At 47.7% G+C, this 17,246-nt stretch overlaps 1 protein-coding gene across 2 annotated transcripts in view; it reads right to left on the bottom strand.

Annotated features, from left to right (window-relative positions):
- Positions 1–17,246, bottom strand: part of pstpip2 (proline-serine-threonine phosphatase interacting protein 2) — a 190,532-nt gene that overhangs the window by 66,381 nt on the left and 106,905 nt on the right. The window lies entirely within an intron of this gene.

Below are 17,246 nucleotides of genomic sequence, written 5' to 3'. Positions count from 1 at the left end.
GATGAGTGATCGGGGCGGCCGACACGCTGGGAGGGCACTTCCGCACCTCAGACACAACTACATCCGTCCGACCAAAAGAAAACATCCAAGTGCCGAATATCGACGGCACCTCCACCGCAACCCACACGCCAGAGAAAAACTTCAACAACCGGAAGGTGCGACCCATTTCGGGCGGAGGTGAATTTCTACCCCATAATGTCAGTCAGTGAGCAACAATGCCACTGTAATGTGTGTAATGTTGATCAGTGAGTGACAATCCCAGTATAATAATAGTCAGTCAGTGACAATCCCACTATAACAGGTGTAATGGTTAATACGAACATAAGAATTAGGAGCAGGAGTAGGCCATTCGACTCCTTAAGCCTGCTCCACCATTCAATATCACGGCTGATCTTCTACCTCAACTCCACTTGGCTGCACTATCCCCATATCCCTTGATTCCCTTAATATCCAAAAATCTATCGATCTCTGTCTTAAATATACTCAACGACTGAGCTTCCATAGCCCTCTGGAGTAGAAAATCCCAAAGATTCACAACCCTGTGAGTGAAGAAATTTCTCCTCATCTCAGTCCTAAATGGCCGACCCCTTATCTGAGACTGTAACCCCTGGTTTTAGACTCTCCAGCCAGAGGAAACATCCTCCCTGCATCTACCCTGTAAAACCCTGTAAGAATTTTGTATGTTTCAATGAGATCACCTCTCATTCTTCTAAATTCTCAAGAATTTAGGCCTAATTACTCAATCTCTCCTCATAGGACAATCCCCCCATCCCAGGAATCAGTCTGGTGAACCTTTGTTGCACATCCTCTATAGCAAGTATATCCTTCCTTAGGTAAGGAGACCAAAACTGTACACAATACTCCAGGTGCGGTTTCACCAGGGCCCTATATAATTGCAGTAAGACGTCTTTACTCTTATATTCAAATCCTCTTGTAATAAAGGCCAACATACCATTTGCTTTCTTAATTACTTGCTGTAGCTGCATGTTAACTTTCAGTGATTCGTGTACAATGACACCCAGGTCCCTCTGAACACCAACATGTTGGTCAGTCAGTGGCAATCTCTCTACAATGCGGAGGCAGCGTTCATGGTACTTCTCCAGCACTTTGAGATGTCTTCTGTATATGGTCCATGTCTCTGAGCCATACAAGAGCGCAGGTATCACTACTATCCTGTAGACCATAAGCTTGGTGCCAGATTTAAGGTCCTGGTCTTCAAACACTCTCTTCCTCAGACGACCGAAGGCTGCGCTGGCACACTGGAGATGGTGTGGATCTCGTCATCGATGTCTGCCCTTGCTGATAGTAGGTTCTCGAGGTATGGAAAATGGTTCACGTTGTCCAAGGCCGCGCCATGGATGACCGGAGGGGGGGGGGCAGTGCTGTGTGGCGGCGTCAGGTTGGTGGAGGACCTTTGTCTTATAGATGTTTAGTGTAAGGCCCATGCTTTCGTACGCCTCAGTGAAGGTGTTGACAATGGCTTGGACATCGGCCTCTGTGCGTGCGCAGATCTAAGCGTCGTCCACGTACTGTAGTTTGATGACAGAGGATGGGACGACCTTGGATCTAGCCTGGAGGCGGCGAAGGTTGAACAGGTTCCCAACCTCAGTGTTCTCAATCAGGCCAACATCAGACCACACTCGACCAGCTCTGTTGGGCGGGCTACATTGTCCGCATGCCCAACAGGAGACTCCCTAAGCGAGTGCTCTACTTGGAACTCCTACATGGCAAGCAAGCCCCAGGCGGGCAGAGAAAACGTTACAAGGACACCCTCAAAGCCTCCCTGATAAAGTGCAACATCCCCACCGACACCTGGGAGTCCCTGGCCCAAGACCGCCCAAAATGGAGGAAGAGCATCCGGGAGGGCGCTAAGCACCTCGAGTCTCGTCGCCAAGAGCATGCAGAAACCAAGCGCAGACAGCGGAAGGAGCGTGAGGCAAATTAGACTCCCCACCCACCCTTTCCTTCAACCACTGTCTGTCCCACCTGTGACAGAGACTGTAATTCCCGTATTGGACTGTTCAGTCACCTGAGAACTCACTTTTAGAGTGGAAGCAAGTCTTCCTCGATTTCGAGGGACTACCTATGATGATGACAATGGGATGAAATGTCAGACAGTGAAGTGCAGTTGCTCAATAATAGAGTGGTCAGAAGACACCTTGATGAAACTACAGGGTACTAAGAATTGAAGAAGCCCCCTTTGCTTTTGTCTCCTGTTACCAGTTTCACTGCTTTGAAATCCAGCTGACGATGCTGCAAATTTTCGCCACACCGTTCACATATTATACACAGCTATCGGGAAAACCAGAGTAGCAGATACCAGACAAACAGAGGGAAAATCTCAAAAAGTGACTAATATTAGAGTCAGCACAGAGAGTGGAGCAACGCAGGTACGTTACAGATAAATATTTTGTTTATTGATTTGTGGTGAGAGATTAGTGTTAGCTAAACAGTTAACTAGCTTTAATATTAAAAAAATCGGAAATAACTGGTGATGTGGCAGGACAGCTGGGGCCCGTCACATGCACTTCCCGAACGCCACAACACTTTGTGCGTCCTGGAAAACCGCATATGCAGGAAGTGCCGGCAACTGGTCAAGCTCGAGCTCAGAATTAGAGCTTGAAGTGCGGCTGGTGTGACTGCAGTGCAAACGGGAAGCAGAGAGTTCCGTGGTCTGCACGCTTCCGGACATTGTCACCCTGCGAGTGACACTCACAAACCGGTATTCAGTGTTGGGTACTAGTGAGGGTGATGACCAATGTTTTCCTTAAGCTGCACAACACAGCACTCCAGGGATCCCGTGCAGCTGGCTTGCCAGCTTTTCAGTGTAAAAACTGCACATATTTTGAATGGCCTGGGCGGCACCCAAAAAAAATTAAAGAAAGACTTGCATTTGTATAGAGCCTTTCACAGCCACCGGATGTCTCAAAGCACTTTACAGCCAGTCAATGTTGTAATGTGGGAAACGCAGCAGCCAACTTGCGCATAGCAAGCTCCCACAAACAGCAATGTGCTAATGACCAGATAATCTGTTTTTGTGATGTTGATTGAGGGATAAATATTGGGCAGGATACCGGGGAGAATTCCCATGCTCTTCTGCGCAATAGTGCCATGGGATCTTTTACGTCCACCTGAGAGGACAGGCAGGGCCTGGGTTTAACGTCTCATCTGAAAGACGGCACCTCCGACAGTGCAGCGCTCCCTCAGCACTGCACTGGAGTGTCAGCCTAGATTTTTTTGTGCTCAAATCTCTGGAGTGGGACTTGAACCCACAACCTTCTGACTCAGAGGAGAAAGTGCCACCCACTAAGCTAAAAAGAAGTTAGAGGGAACATTTGTGATAACACCTCAGGGAAGTACAGTCAGAAACAAATCCACGGCACCATGAGAAACTCGGTTGCAATGGGCGGGGGGCGGGGGCATAAGAGAGTGATAAATTGCAGTTGTTTTAGAAGATTTGATAGTCAGGAGGATAGACAGTCATTCTGCAACTGCAGGCGTGAGTCCCGAATGGTGCTTTGCCTCCCGGGTGGTAAAGGATATTACGAAGGGAGCTCGAGGGGCTGAATGGCCTGCTCCTGCTGCTATTCCTTATGAACATGTGAACCAGGAGTCGTGGTCCATGTTGGAACCAATGACATAGGTAGGAAACGGGTTGAGGTCCTACAGGCAGAATTTCAGGAGCTGGGAAACAGATTAAAGAGCAGTACCTCAAATGTGGTGACCTTTGGATTACTCCTCGTGCCTCGTGCCAGTGAGTACAGAAACAGGAAGATAGTGAAGGTGAGTGCGTGGCTGGAGAAGTGGTGCAGGAGGGCTTCAGATTCCTGGGGAATTGGGACCAGATCGGGGAGCAGAGGGATCTGTACCAGCTGGGCGGGTTACATGTGAGCAGGGCTGGGAACAAGGTCCTCGCGGAGAGGTTAACTCGTGCTGTGGGGGAGGGTTTAAACTCATTTGGAAGGGGGAGGTGCAGCAGGACTATAAAAGGCCCAGCGGGAGATCGAGAGCCAGCGGCAGTTGGTGAGAGGGGAGCGGCCTATAAAAGGCCCAGCGGGAGATCGAGAGCCAGCGGCAGTTGGTGAGACGCGGGAGCAGCCTATAAAAGGCCCAGCGGGAGATCGAGAGCCAGCGGCAGTTGGTGAGAGGGGAGCGGCCTATAAAAGGCCCAGCGGGAGATCGAGAGCCAGCGGCAGTTGGTGAGACGTGGGAGCAGCCTATAAAAGGCCCAGCGGGAGATCGAGAGCCAGCGGCAGTTGGAGAGAGGGGAGCGACCTATAAAAGGCCCAGCGGGAGATCGAGAGCCAGCGGCAGTTGGTGAGAGGGGAGCGGCCTATAAAAGGCCCAGCGGGAGATCGAGAGCCAGCGGCAGTTGGTGAGACGCGGGAGCAGCCTATAAAAGGCCCAGCGGGAGATCGAGAGCCAGCGGCAGTTGGTGAGACGCGGGAGCAGCCTATCAAAAGGCAGCTACAGCGGGAGAGAAAGCAAAATAGAAGTAGAAAGTAATCAAAAAGTGACGTCACAGCCAATGGGGTAAGTGATTGGCTGGTGATTGGTGAGTAGCTTTTCTTTTCTTTTTTATATCAGTAAGTGAACTGTAACATTGTTATTACCAATTTAAGTGTATCTAAGGTTAAGGCATGGCAGGAGAGCTCGGCCATGTGATATGCTCCTCCTGTACCATGTGGGAACTCGGGGACACTTCCGGTGTCCCTGGGCGCTACGTGTGTGGGAAGTGTATCCGCCTCGAGCTCTTGACGGTCCGCGTTGCGGAATTGGAGCTGAGGGTGGATTCACTCTGGAGCATCCACGATGCTGAGAATGACGTGAGTATCACGTGTTGTGAATTGGTCTTACCGCAGGAGAAGGGTCCACAGCCAGATAGGGAATGGAAGACCAGCAGGAAGAGCAGTGCAAGAAAGATAGTGCAGGGGTCCCCTGTGGTCATCCCCCTGCAAAACAGATACACTGCTTTGAGTACTGTTGGGGAGGATGACTCATCAGGGGAGGGCAGCAGCAGCCAAGTTCATGGCACCATAGGTGGCTCTGCTGCAAAGGAGGGCAGGAAAAAGAGTGGGAGCGCGATAGTGATAGGGGATTCGATGGTGAGGGGAATAGATAGGCGTTTCTGCGGACGCAACCGAGACTCCAGGATGGTATGTTGCCTCCCTGGTGCAAGGGTCAAGGATGTCTCGGAGCGGGTGCAGGACATTCTGAAATGGGAGTGAGAACAGCCAGTTGTCGTGGTGCACATTGGTACCAACGACATAGGTAAAAAAAGGGATGAGGTCCTACGAAAAGAATTTAAGGAGCTAGGAGCTAAATTAAAAAGTAGGACCTCAAAAGTAGTAATCTCGGGATTGCTACCAGTGCCACGTGCTAGTCAGAGTAGGAATCGCAGGATAGCGCAGATGAATACATGGCTTGAGCAGTGGTGCAGCAGGGAGGGATTCAAATTCTTGGGACATTGGAACCGGTTCTGGGGGAGGTGGGACCAGTACAAACCGGACGGTCTGCACCTGGGCAGGACTGGAACCAATGTCCTAGGGGGAGTGTTTGCTAGTGCTGTTGGGGAGGATTTAAACTAATATTGCAGGGGGATGGGAACCTATGCAGGGAGACAGAGGGAGACAAAAATGAGGCAAAAGCAAAAGACAGAAAGGAGATGAGGAAAAGTGGAGGGCAGAGAAACCCAAGGCAAAGAACAAAAAGGGCCACTGTACAGCAAAATTCTAGGACAAAGGGTGTTAAAAAAGCAAGCCTGAAGGCTTTGTGTCTTAATGCAAGGAGTATCCGCAATAAGGTGGATGAATTAACTGTGCAAATAGATGTTAACAAATATGATGTGATTGGGATTACAGAGACGTGGCTCCAGGATGATCAGGGCTGGGAACTCAACATCCAGGGGTATTCAACATTCAGGAAGGATAGAATAAAAGGAAAAGGAGGTGGGGTAGCATTGCTGGTTAAAGAGGAGATTAATGCAATAGTTAGGAAAGACATTAGCTTGGATGATGTGGAATCTATATGGGTAGAGCTGCAGAACACTAAAGGGCAAAAATCGTTAGTGGGAGTTGTGTACAGACCTCCAAACAGTAGTAGTGATGTTGGGGAGGGCATCAAACAGGAAATTAGAAGTGCATGCAATAAAGGTGCAGCAGTTATAATGGGTGACATTAATATGCACATAGATTGGGCTAGCCAAACTGGAAGCAATACGGTGGAGGAGGATTTCCTGGAGTGCATAAGGGATGGTTTTCTAGACCAATATGTCGAGGAACCAACTAGGGGGGAGGCCATCTTAGACTGGGTGTTGTGTAATGAGAGAGGATTAATTAGCAATCTCATTGTGCGAGGCCCCTTGGGGAAGAGTGACCATAATATGGTGGAATTCTGCATTAGGATGGAGAATGAAACAGTTAATTCAGAGACCATGGTCCAGAACTTAAAGAAGAGTAACTTTGAAGGTATGAGGCATGAATTGGCTAAGATAGATTGGCTAATGATACTTAAGGGGTTGACTGTGGATGGGCAATGGCAGACATTTAGAGACCGCATGGATGAATTACAACAATTGTACATTCCTGTCTGGCGTAAAAATAAAAAAGGGAAGGTGGCTCAACCGTGGCTATCTAGGGAAATCAGGGATAGTATTAAAGCCAAGGAAATGGCATACACATTGGCCAGAAATAGCAGCGAACCTGGGGACTGGGAGAAATTTAGAACTCAGCAGAGAAGGACAAAGGGTTTGATTAGGGCAGGGAAAATGGAGTACGAGAAGAAGCTTGCAGGGAACATTAAGGCGGATTGCAAAAGTTTCTATAGGTATGTAAAGAGAAAAAGGTTAGTAAAGACAAACGTAGGTCCCCTGCAGTCAGAATCAGGGGAAGTCATAACGGGGAACAAAGAAATGGCAGACCAATTGAACAAGTACTTTGGTTCAGTATTCACTAAGGAGGACACAAACAACCTTCCGGATATAAAAGTGGTCAGAGGGTCTAGTAAGGAGGAGGAACTGAGGGAAATCTTTATTAGTCGGGAAATTGTGTTGGGGAAATTGATGGGATTGAAGGCCGATAAATCCCCAGGGCCTGATGGACTGCATCCCAGAGTACTTAAGGAGGTGGCCTTGGAAATAGCGGATGCATTGACAGTCATTTTCCAACATTCCATTGACTCTGGATCAGTTCCTATCGAGTGGAGGGTAGCCAATGTAACCCCACTTTTTAAAAAAGGAGGGAGAGAGAAAGCAGGGAATTATAGACCGGTCAGCCTGACCTCAGTAGTGGGTAAAATGATGGAATCAATTATTAAGGATGTCATAGCAGCGCATTTGGAAAATGGTGACATGATAGGTCCAAGTCAGCATGGATTTGTGAAAGGGAGATCATGCTTGACAAATCTTCTGGAATTTTTTGAGGATGTTTCCAATAAAGTGGACAAAGGAGTACCAGTTGATGTGGTATATTTGGACTTTCAGAAAGCTTTCGACAAGGTCCCACACAGGAGATTAATGTGCAAAGTTAAAGCACATGGGACTGGGGGTAGTGTGCTGACGTGGATTGAGAACTGGTTGTCAGACAGGAAGCAAAGAGTAGGAGTAAATGGGTACTTTTCAGAATGGCAGGCAGTGACTAGTGGGGTACCGCAAGGTTCTTTGCTGGGGCCCCAGCTGTTTACATTGTACATTAATGATTTAGATGAGGGGATTAAATGTAGTATCTCCAAATTTGCGGATGACACTAAGTTGGGTGGCAGTGTGAGCTGCGAGGAGGATGCTATGAGGCTACAGAGTGACTTGGATAGGTTAGGTGAGTGGGCAAATGCGTGGCAGATGAAGTATAATGTGGATAAATGTGAGGTTATCCACTTTGGTGGTAAAAACAGAGAGACAGACTATTATCTGAATGGTGACAGATTAGGAAAAGGGAAGGTGCAACGAGACCTGGGTGTCATGGTACATCAGTCATTGAAGGTTGGCATGCAGGTACAGCAGGCGGTTAAGAAAGCAAATGGCATGTTGGCCTTCATAGCGAGGGGATTTGAGTACAGGGGCAGGGAGGTGTTGCTACAGTTGTACAGGGCCTTGGTGAGGCCACACCTGGAGTATTGTGTACAGTTTTGGTCTCCTAACTTGAGGAAGGACATTCTTGCTATTGAGGGAGTGCAGCGAAGATTCACCAGACTGATTCCCGGGATGGTGGGACTGACCTATCAAGAAAGACTGGATCAACTGGGCTTGTATTCACTGGAGTTCAGAAGAGTGAGAGGGGACCTCATAGAAACGTTTAAAATTCTGATGGGTTTGGACAGGTTGGATGCAGGAAGAATGTTCCCAATGTTGGGGAAGTCCAGAACCAGGGGACACAGTCTAAGAATAAGGGGTAAGCCATTTAGGACCGAGATAAGGAGAAACTTCTTCACCCAGAGAGTGGTGAACCTGTGGAATTCTCTACCACAGGAAGTAGTTGAGGCCAATTCACTAAATATATTCAAAAGGGAGTTAGATGAAGTCCTTACTACTCGGGGGATCAAGGGGTATGGCGTGAAAGCAGGAAGGGGGTACTGAAGTTTCATGTTCAGCCATGAACTCATTGAATGGCGGTGCAGGCTAGAAGGGCTGAATGGCCTGCTCCTGCACCTATTTTCTATGTTTCTATGTAGGACATAGCAGCAGAGAGGAGAGGTAAGGTGCATAGAAAACTAGGAGGGAGAAACAGCAACAGAAGAGAAAGCGGAGGAATTTGGCGGAGGAATAAAACAAAGCAGACTAGCATAGTGTTGGAATGCCTGCGAGGAGTCATCATCATCATCATAGGCAGTCCCTCGGAATCGAGGAAGACTTGCTTCCACTCCTGAAGTGAGTTCTTAGGTGGCTGAACAGTCCAACACGAGAGCCACAGACTCTGTCACAGGTGGGACAGATAGTCGTTGAGGGAAGGAGTGGGTGGGACAGGTTTGCCGCACGCTCTTTCCGCTGCCTGCGCTTGATTTCTGCATGCTCGCGGCGATGAGACTCGAGGTGCTCAGCGCCCTCTCGGATGCACTTCCTCCACTTAGGGCGGTCTTGGGCCAGGGACTCCCAGGTGTCAGTGGGGATCGCGAAGAGTGTTACAGGTATGAATGACGAGTTACAGGCGCTAGTTGCCACATGGAGTTATGATATAGTGGCTAGAACAGAGACCTGGCTTAAACAAGGCTGTTTCCCCTGGCTGGAGAGTCTAGAACTAGGAGGCATAGTCTCAGAATAAGGGGTCGGCCATTTAGGACTGAGGTGCAGAGAAATGTCTTCACTCAGAGGGTGGTGAATCTTTGGAATTCTCTATCCCAGAGGGCTGTGGATGCTGAGTCTTTGAGTGTATTCAAGGCTGAGATCGATAGATTTTTAGACACTAAGGGAATCAAAGGATATGGGGATTAGGTGGGAAAGTGGAGTTGAGGTCGAAGATCAGCCATGATCTTATTGAATGGTGGAGCAGGCTCGAGGGGCCGTGGGGCCTATTCCTGCTCCTATTACTTATGGGCACGAACTGAAGCTAAACATTCCCGGTTACAATGTATTCAGGAGGGATAGGGAAGAAAAGGATATTGTGTATCTGTAAAGCATGCACTCCCATGTTCCGCCACCAGGGAGCACATCCCCTGAAGTCCCAAGGGATCCCAGCAATCCTTGGGAGCACTGTATATAAGCCGGCCCCTAAGGCCTGTTCCTCACTCTGGAGTGTCTTAATAAAGATTGAGGTCACTGTTACTTTAACCTCCCTGTGTGCAGTCTTATCTGTGTTAGGAACACAATAACTGGCGACGAGTATATGAATCCAACGCAAAAATACAGCAAACTGTGGGCATCCTGGAGAAGTTTTCGGAGGGTGAGGACTGGGAAGCCTATGTCGAACGGCTAGACCAGTACTTTGTAGCGAATGAGCTGGACGGAGAAGGAAGCGCTGCAAAAAGGAGAGCGGTCCTCCTCACGGTCTACGGGGCACCGACGTACAGACTCATGAAGAATCTTCTGGCTCTGGTGAAACCCACAGATAAGTCGCATGAGGAACTGTGTAAACTGGTTCGGGAGCATCTTAACCCGAGGGAGAGCGTGCTGATGGCGAGGTATCGGTTCTACACGTGCCAGCGATCTGAAGGTCAGGAAGTGGCGAGCTACGTTGCTGAGCTAAGGCGACTTGCAGGACAATGTGAGCTTGATGGTTACCTGGAGCAAATGCTCATAGACGTTTTTGTACTGGGCATTGGCCACGAGACCATCCTACGAAAACTTTTGACTGTAGAGACACCGACCCTCAGCAAGGCCAATGCGATAGCACAAGTGTTTATCCACCAGTGATAACACCAAACAAATCTCTCAGCACACAAGTGCGAGCAATGTTCATAAATTAACTGGAACTGTGTTTGCGAGCAGAAATGTACAGGGCAGAACCCACGAGTCTGCAACTGCCAGCAGGCCTCAGGTGATCCAGATGACTCAGAGTCCGCAACAAAGGATGAATGCAAGGCAATTCACACCTTGTTGGCGTTGTGAAGGCTTCCATTCAGCCTATTCATGCCGCTTCAAAGGGTATGTTTGCAAGTGCTGTGGAACAATGGGGCACCTCCAATGAGCTTGCAGACGAGCTACAAGCTCTGCAAAACCTGCTAACCACCATGTGGCAGAGGAAGATCGGTCCATGGTTGATCAAAGCAATTTCAAGCCTCAGAGAGGAGGCAGATGCTGGAGTACCCGGGGTGCACACATTTTCGACGAAATGTCAACCTATAATGCTAAATGTAAAATTGAATGGCTTACCCATAGCCATGGAACTGGACACTGGCGCTAACCAATCCATCATGAGTAAAAGGATGTTTGAGAGACTGTGGTGCAACAAGGCATTCACACCAGCCCTGAGCCCCATCCACATGAAACTGAGAACGTACACCAAAGAGCTTATCATTGTTCTGGGCAGCGCCATGGTCAAGGTCACCTACGAGGGCACGGTGCACGAACTGCCACTCTGGATTGTCCCGGGCGATGGCCCCACACTGCTTAAAAGGAGCTGGCTGGGCAAAATCCGCTGGAACTGGGATGACACCCGAGCGCTATCACATGTCGATGAGGCCTCATTTACCCAGGTTCTTAACAAATTTCCTTCCCTTTTTGGGCCAGGCATTGGAAACTTTTCCGGGGCAAAGGTGCGGATCCACTTGGTCCCAGAGGCACGACCCATCCACCACAAGACGCGAGCGGTACCTCACATGATGAGGGAGAGAGTGGAAATCGAGCTGGACAGGCTGCAATGCGAGGGCATCATCTCTCCAGTGGAGTTCAGCGAGTGGGCCAGCTCGATTGTTCCAGTACTTAAAAGTGATGGCACGGTCAGGATTTGCGGCGATTATAAAGTAACTATCAATTGTTTCTCGCTGCGGGAACAATACCCGCTACCAAAGGCAGACGACCTATTTGCGTCGCTGGCAAGATATTCACCAAGCTCGACCTGACTTCGGCCTACATGATGCAGGAGCTGGAGGAGTCCTCGAAAGGCCTCACCTGCATCAACACGCACAAGGGACTGTTCATCTACAACAGATGCCCGTTTGGAATTCAGTCAGCTGCAGCGATCTTCCAGAGAAACCTGGAGAACCTACTCAAGTCGGTACCACGCACGGTGGTCTTTCAGGACGACATATTGGTCACGGGTCGGGACACCGTCGAGCACCTACAAAACCTGGAGGAGGTCCTCCAGCGACTGGATCGTGTAGGGCTGCGGCTGAAGAGGTCGAAATGCGTCTTCATGGCAACAGAAGTGGAGTTTTTGGGAGAAAGATCGCGACGGACGGCATTCGGCCCACAGACGCCAAGACAGAGGTTATCAGGAACGCGCCCAGGCCACAGAACGTCACGGAGCTGTGGTCGTTCCTGGGACTCAACTATTTTGGTAACTTCCTACTGGGGTTAAGCACTCTCTTAGAGCCCCTACATATGTTATTGCGTAAAGGTGAGAACTGGGTATGAGGAAAAAAAACAAGTAATTGCTTTTGAGAAAGCCAGAAACATTTTATGCTCTAACAAGCTGCTTGTATTGTATAACCCGTGTAAAAGATCTGTGCTAGCATGTGATGCATCGTCGTACGGAGTCGGGTGGGTATTACAACAAGCTAACATTGCGGGGAAGTTGCAACCTGTCGCCTATGCCTCCAGGAGCTTGTCTAAGGCCGAGAGGGCCTACAGCATGATTGAGAAAGAGGCATTAGCGTGTGTGTTCGGGGTAAAGAAAATGCATCAATATCTGTTTGGCCTCAAATTTGAGCTGGAAACCAAACACAAGCCCCTCATATCCCTGTTCAATGAAAACAAGGAGATAAATACTAATGCCTCAACCCGCATACAAAGGTGGGCATTCACGCTATCAGCGTGTAACTATACCATCCACCACAGGCCAGGCACCGAGAACTGTGTGGATGCTCTCAGTCAGCTACCATTGCCCACCACGGGGGTGGAAATGGCGCAGCCTGCAAACTTATTGATGGTCATGGAAGCTTTTGATAATGATAAATCATCTGTCACGGCCCGCCAGATTAGCACTTGGATCAGCCAAGATCCTCTGCTGTCCCTAGTAAAAAACTGTGTACTGCATGGGAGCTGGGCCAGCAACCCCGTTGAAATGCAAGAGCTAATCAAGCTGTTCCAGTGGCGAAAGGACGAGCTGTCCATTCAGGCAGACTGGCTGTTGTGGGGTAACCGCGTAGTGCTACCCAAAAGGGCAGGGAGACGTTCATCTCGGATCTCCACAGCACGCACCTGGGTATAATAATGATGAAAGCAATTAGTGGGAGTTGTGTACAGACCGCCAAACAGTAGGAGTGATGTTGGGGAGGGCATCAAACAGGAAATTAAGGGTGCATGCAATAAAGGTGCAGCAGTTATCATGGGTGACTTTAATATGCATATAGATTGGGCTAACCAAACTGGAAGCAATACGGTGGAGGAGGATTTCCTGGAGTGCATAAGGGATGGTTTTCTAGACCAATATGTCGAGGAACCAACTAGGGGAGAGGCCATCTTAGACTGGGTGTTGTGTAATGAGAGAGGATTAATTAGCAATCTCGTTGTGCGAGGCCCCTTGGGGAAGAGTGACCATAATATGGTGGAATTCTATATTAGGATGGAGAATGAAACAGTTAATTCAGAGACCATGGTCCAGAACTTAAAGAAGGCTAACTTTGAAGGTATGAGGCGTGAATTGGCTAGGATAGATTGGCGAATGGTACTTAAGGGGTTGACAGTGGATGGGCAATGGCAGACATTTAGAGACCGCATGGATGAACTACAACAATTGTACATCCCTGTCTGGCGTAAAAATAAAAAAGGGAAGGTAGCTCAACCGTGGCTATCAAGGGAAATCAGGGATAGTATTAAAGCCAAGGAAGTGGCATACAAATTGGCCAGAAATAGCAGCAAATCCGGGGACTGGGAGAAATTTAGAACTCAGCAGAGGAGGACAAAGGGTTTGATTAGGGCAGGGAAAATAGAGTACGAGAGGAAGCTTGCAGGGAACATTAAGACGGACTGCAAAAGCTTCTATAGATATGTAAAGAGAAAAAGGTTAGTAAAGACAAACGTAGGTCCCTTGCAGTCAGAATCAGGGGAAGTCATAACGGGGAACAAAGAAATGGCAGACCAATTGAACAAGTACTTTGGTTCGGTAGTCACTAAGGAGGACACAAACAACCTTCCGGATATAACAGGGGTCAGAGGGTCTAGTAAGAAGAAGGAACTGAGAGAAATCCTTATTAGTCGGGAAATTGTGTTGGGGAAATTGATGGGATTGAAGGCCGATAAATCCCCAGGGCCTGATGGTCTGCATCCCAGAGTACTTAAGGAGGTGGCCTTGGAAATAGCGGATGCATTGACAGTCATTTTCCAACATTCCATAGACTCTGGATCAGTTCCTATCGAGTGGAGGGTAGCCAATGTAACCCCACTTTTTAAAAAAGGAGGGAGAGAGAAAACAGGGAATTATAGACCGGTCAGCCTGACATCGGTAGTGGGTAAAATGATGGAATCAATTATTAAGGATGTCATAGCAGCGCATTTGGAAAGAGGTGACATGATAGGTCCAAGTCAGCATGGATTTGTGAAAGGGAAATCATGCTTGACAAATCTTCTGGAATTTTTTGAGGATGTTTCCAGTAGAATGGACAAGGGAGAACCAGTTGATGTGGTGTATTTGGACTTTCAGAAGGCTTTCGACAAGGTCCCACACAAGAGATTAATGTGCAAAGTTAAAGCACATGGGATTGGGGATAGTGTGCTGACGTGGATTGAGAACTGGTTGTCAGACAGGAAGCAAAAAGTAGGAGTAAATGGGGACTTTTCAGAATGGCAGGCAGTGACTAGTGGGGTACCGCAAGGTTCTGTGCTGGGGCCCCAGCTGTTTACATTGTACATTAATGATTTAGACGAGGGGATTAAATGTAGGTATCTCTAAATTTGCGGATGACACTAAGTTGGGTGGCAGTGTGAGCTGCGAGGAGGATGCTATGAGGCTGCAGAGTGACTTGGATAGGTTAGGTGAGTGGGCAAATGCATGGCAGATGAAGTATAATGTGGATAAATGTGAGGTTATCCACTTTTGTGGTAAAGACAGAGAGACAGACTATTATCTGAATGGTGACAGAGTAGGAAAAGGGGAGGTGCAACGAGACCTGGGTGTCATGGTACATCAGTCATTGAAGGTTGACATGCAGGTACAGCAAGCAGTTAAGAAAGCAAATGGCATGTTGACCTTCATAGCGAGGAGATTTGAGTACAGGGGCAGGGAGGTGTTACTATAGCTGTACAGGGCCTTGGTGATGCCACACCTGGAGTATTGTGTACAGTTTTGGTCTCCTAACTTGAGGAAGGACATTCTTGCTATTGAGGGAGTGTAGCGAAGGTTCACCAGACTGATTCCCGGGATGGCGGGACTGACATATCAAGAAAGACTGGATCAACTGGGCTTGTATTCACTGGATTTCAGAAGACTGAGAGGGGATCTCATAGAAATGTTTAAAATTCTATGTTTAGACAGGTTAGATGCAGGAAGAATGTTCCCAATGTTGGGGAAGTCCAGAACCAGGGGTCACAGTCTAAGGATAAGGGGTAAGCCATTTAGGACCGAGATGAGGAATACTTTTCATCGATCTTCACAAAAGGGATAAAGTTTGTTTTGTATGTATAACATAAGTATATACCCTGTACACTCAATGTACAGTTACATAAGACTACTGGATGTATCTTCACACTGTCTACACTATGCCTGTACCACCAGAGGGTGCAATTGGTGGAGATCTAGGGATCACCTGTACACTGCAGGTAACCAAGTATAAAAGGGAGTTCACCTTACTATACCCTCACTCAGGAGCTGCAATAAATGGACTAAGGTCACAACAGTTCAAGTGCAATACCTTACCTCGTGGAGTCATTACTAGAGTGCTTACAGACACAATAAAATTAATGTTTCAGTAGAGGAGGGGGGAGTAGAGATACATGATAGGATAAAAATAGATAGGAAGAAGGTGCTAAATAGGGTGGCATCACTCAAAGTTAACAAGTCACCCGGTTCAGATGGGTTGCTGAAGGAAGCTATGGTGGAGCTAGCAGAAGCTCTGACCACAATCTTTCAATCCTCCTTCGACATGGGAGTGCTGCCAGAGGACTGGAGGACTGCAAATGTTGCATTCCTGTTCAAAAAAGGGGAGAGATATAAACCTGGTAACTAACAGGTTAGTCAGTCTAACGTCAGTGGTTGGAACTCTACTAGAGACCACTGACGAGGACAACATTAATTCTCACTTGGAGAAGTATGGGTTAATGAGGGACAGCCAGCACGGATTTATTAAAGGTAACAAAGGGTCATCGACCTGAAACGTTAACTGTTTCTCTCTCCACAGATGCTGCCTGACCCGCTGAGATTTCCAGCATTTTCTGTTTTTATTTCAGATTCCAGCATCCACAGTATTTTGTTTTTTTATTAAAGGTAAATTGTGTCTGACTAACCTGATCAATTTATTTCGTGAAATAACCGAGAGGGTTGATGAAGGTAGTGCAGCAGATGTATAATTTTACATCAAAAGACATTTGATCAAGTACAACATAACGACTTATTCAGAAAATAGAAGGTTGTGGACAATATAAAACTTGACAACGGGATGAGTAGTGAGCATGATAGTGGCATACTTCAGGAGGAAATGGGCAGACACATAACAAATGCAAATTAATGCAGATGAGCGTGAAGTGATGCACTTTGGGAGTAACAACATGGAGAGGCAGTATATTCTAAACGGTATTATTTTGAGGGGATACAAGAGCAGAGCGACCGGTGGGGAGCAAGGGGGAGTGGGGGGGGGGGGGGTGGGGGGACGTTCATATTCACAAATCCTTGAAGGTGGCAGGGCAAGTTGATAAAGCAGTTAAGAAAGCATATGGAATGTTTGGCTATGTAAATAGGGACATTGAATACAAAAACAAGGAAGTCATGCTAGACCTTTACAAATCACTAGTTTTGCCTCAGCTGGAATATTGTGGACACCACACTTTAGGAAGGATGTCAAGGCCTTGGAGAAGGTGCAGAGGAGGTTTACCAGGATGATACCAGGGATGAGGGAGTTGTTATGTAGATAGATTGGAGAAGCTGGGACTGTTCTCCTTAAGGTTAAGGAGACACCTAATAGAGGTATTCTAAATTATGAGGGGGTTTGACAGAACAAGTCGGAAGAATCTGTTTCCTCTGGCAAGTGGGCCAGTAACCAGAAGTCACAGATGTAAAATAATTGGCAAAAGAACTAGAGGGAAAAATGAGGAGAAATTATTTCACACAGAGGGTTATGCTGATCTGGAATGCACTGCCTGAAAGGGTGGTGGAATCAGATTCCGTAGGAACTTTCAAAAGGCAATCGCATCGGATATACGGCACAGAAACAGGCCATTCGGCCTAACCAGTCCATGCCGCCGTTTATGCTCCACTCGAGCCTCCTCCCATCTTTCCTCATCGAACTCTAGCAGCATAATTGAACATGTATTTGACTAGAACTAAGTTATTAGGCCCTGTTTCAAAGCCTACATACTACATACAGTTTCCAACAGACTACATATAAAATGGCCTAATTTATTTAATACTGGAAGGTGGTGAATAACCACAGGTTAAAAACTTCCAAAAAAAAAAGAAAACCAGTAAACCAAAGAGTAGCACGAGTTCTTGAAAGAAAGACAAGAAATA

This window comes from Pristiophorus japonicus, chromosome 2, assembly GCF_044704955.1.
Source record: "Pristiophorus japonicus isolate sPriJap1 chromosome 2, sPriJap1.hap1, whole genome shotgun sequence".
Lineage (NCBI taxonomy): Eukaryota > Metazoa > Chordata > Chondrichthyes > Pristiophoridae > Pristiophorus > Pristiophorus japonicus.
Note: the sequence above shows the minus strand (reverse complement) of the source record. Positions and strands in the feature narration are given on the sequence as shown.